General features: G+C 34.5%; 1 long non-coding RNA gene across 2 annotated transcripts; it reads right to left on the bottom strand.

Moving 5' to 3' along the window:
- Positions 1–8: 8 nt before the first annotated feature.
- LOC124885325 lies at positions 9–2,626 on the bottom strand. Of its 2 annotated transcripts, none has more exons than XR_007051224.1 (9): positions 2,557–2,626; positions 2,407–2,484; positions 1,865–1,951; positions 1,648–1,682; positions 1,395–1,500; positions 564–653; positions 368–460; positions 215–268; positions 9–116 (listed from the first exon to the last, which is right to left on the bottom strand). It is a non-coding gene; the product is annotated as an uncharacterized LOC124885325 (long non-coding RNA). The 2 variants fall into 2 exon arrangements; XR_007051223.1 differs by having other exon boundaries at positions 564–644.
- Between the last annotated feature and the right edge of the window lie 12 nt (positions 2,627–2,638).

Here is a 2,638-nt window from a genome sequence, read left to right as displayed (position 1 = left end):
TTGATGCAATAATCACGCTAGTTAGTTTTTGCATTAAGTATTCCCACAGCAACATGCTCTTCCATCAGTTTTCGGAACTCATCATGATTTTTACGTTCAGCTTTCCTCAATTCTTGCTATTTGAATCAACGGTGTATGCCCAGTGAGAAAGAGATAAATCAAAGTCTCCAAACATAAATTTAATTTTAATCCCTGAGTCTAATAAGCAATATACCATCCGCAGTTTCCTTTGCTCCTCCTCTTCGCTCTCTAAATCACGTATATATTCCTAATACAGAAAAGGTTGCAACATAAATTTAAAACTGAGGCGTACAAATGAGATGTTTAGAAAAAGTTATTTATGATGTATTATAAAAATGAGTAGTACCTGGAAAATCTCCAAGCGATCGATTTTCTCAAGGCGGGAGCATCTTTCATCAGTTTCCAAGTGGTCCTGAATTTTCCGCCACTGGCTACTGGCCTGAACAAAAGAAGTCAGCAACAATGGAACTACAGAAGTTCTATCTCCTGGAAATAGAGAAACATAATCTAGGAACTGATGCTAATTCCACTAGAACAAATACCTTAATAAAGTCACAGGCTTTTAAAAATTCTAAGTACTCCACTCTATTGCGCTTCTGTTCCTCCAATGCCTTCACATGCTCCTATAAAATCTAGTACAAAGTAAAAAAAAATAAAATTCTCTATAAAGAAGACAATATTTACAAAGAGACTTTAACTACACTTACATGAAAGTATTAAAAAACTTTTTCTATTTTACGACGGAGGGGGGAGAGGAAGAAGCATATCATAGTTTCAAGTTTCAAAAAAAATTACATGCAATACATGGAAGTCTGTTTAAATTGGAATTCAATGGTGAACAAATTTAAATGCTGTACCCTTGAGAAGCCATTAAAAATGTATTCAAAGAACACAAGATTTTAAGTTGAATATCTACAACATTTCTTCTTTCTACTCTTTAAGCAAAACAAAAAAGGGGAACAAACTAAAAGACATCCTGCAAAGGAATGGAATGGAATGACTGTTGTTAATCAAGTGGACCAGGGCCTAACTCAACTTCGAAAGCTAGGTCAGGTGGTGAAGACTGTCCAAGATCATATAAGGAAACTACAGCACATCCACCTTACTAGTGTGGGATTCTCATACATTAATCGCACACCAAGACTAGACATCTGTAGCATCAGTTAACCTAGGTTGGCTAACATCTAATAGTCTAACATCAAGATAGATCTGCCTCTAATGCCATGTTTAAGAAATTGGACCTTGTTTCTATCTCAAATGAAAGGCTAACTCAATTTGTGAGGAGCCAAAGACCATATAAGGAAACTACAGTCCGTACACTTAGTTTTTAACATATAGAAGCTTACAAGAAAGTTCTGCAAAAGGAGTTTCACCTTTTTCTCAAGTTCCTCCACATAATCTTCAAAAAGGTCCTCACGGTCTTTAGCTCACTCAACAGCTTTAAAACGTTCATCATGTTAGAATATGGAGATTGCCTTACTGAATAATCAATAGCAAATAGTTAGTGGATCAAATGGAACTTACACAAGTAATGGATCAACTTCAAGGTACCAAAACACATACAAACAATGACCAAGATTAGAAGACAAGCAGCAGACAACTTAACATTACAAGTGAAATACAAACCTCCATCTTGACGATGGTGACAGCTCCTTGCAATCCTGTAAGATTGAGAACAACGGACATTGTTGTGAAAAATACCACTTATTCTTTTGAACAAGTCAAATACCAGTCTCTAACACATCATGAATATTATGATAATATCTTTTTATTTTTGAAATTGGTAATGTGAATATCATGATATATCAAATGGAAGACACCCACAGAAGAAAATTTCACTTACTTCTAACATTATCCTGAAATCTTCCCGAGCTTTTTTCTGTTTAACACGCCTCTCTTCAACTTCCAGTTTTTTCTTTTAGCTCAGATACTGGAATAGACACACAACTTCAAAATGATCACTATAGACCTTGGGTGTGTTTGGTATGAAGGAAAATATTTTCCTAGAAAACAAGTTGGTTTCTTACTTGTTTTCTTATGTTTGGTTGATGAAAGGAAAATATTTTTCAGAAAATGTTTTCTAGTGTTTGGTTGGTGAATAAAAAAATATTTTTCAGAAAATACATTTGAGAGTTGTATAAACATTTCAACTTAAGAGTTAGATTGAAAGAGAGTTTTGGAAAATGTTTTTCCTACTTTTTGAAGGGAATTCATTTTCCTTAAATTTAAGGAAAATAAGTTGATTTGGAAAACATTTTCCAAAATATTTAAGTCAACCAACCATGAAACAATTGGATATCAAACACAATCTATCTTTTTGCAATACAGTATGCTGAAACATTGAAGCAGCAATTAACCCATTCCAATGCTGACTTGGAGAGATACCTCATTAAAAGCTTGCTTCCGCTCACCAAGGGATTTTAGAGCACCATATCTCCGTTCATTAATTACTGCTCTCATGGCCTGACAAATACAATTCATGTCAAATGATCTCCCTCAATTGTTTGGTACGCACAAAACAGTCAAGTAATAAACCTGATCCCACGTGCAATCAAACCTAATATTTGCATATTCCAAAAGAGTTTTGAATGCACTCTTTGCCTCCTAAATAAAATCA

Source organism: Capsicum annuum, unplaced genomic scaffold (assembly GCF_002878395.1).
Source record: "Capsicum annuum cultivar UCD-10X-F1 unplaced genomic scaffold, UCD10Xv1.1 ctg74807, whole genome shotgun sequence".
In the NCBI taxonomy this organism is placed as follows: domain Eukaryota; kingdom Viridiplantae; phylum Streptophyta; class Magnoliopsida; order Solanales; family Solanaceae; genus Capsicum; species Capsicum annuum.
The sequence above is the reverse complement of the archived record's forward strand: the minus strand, read 5'-3'. Positions and strand labels throughout refer to the sequence as shown.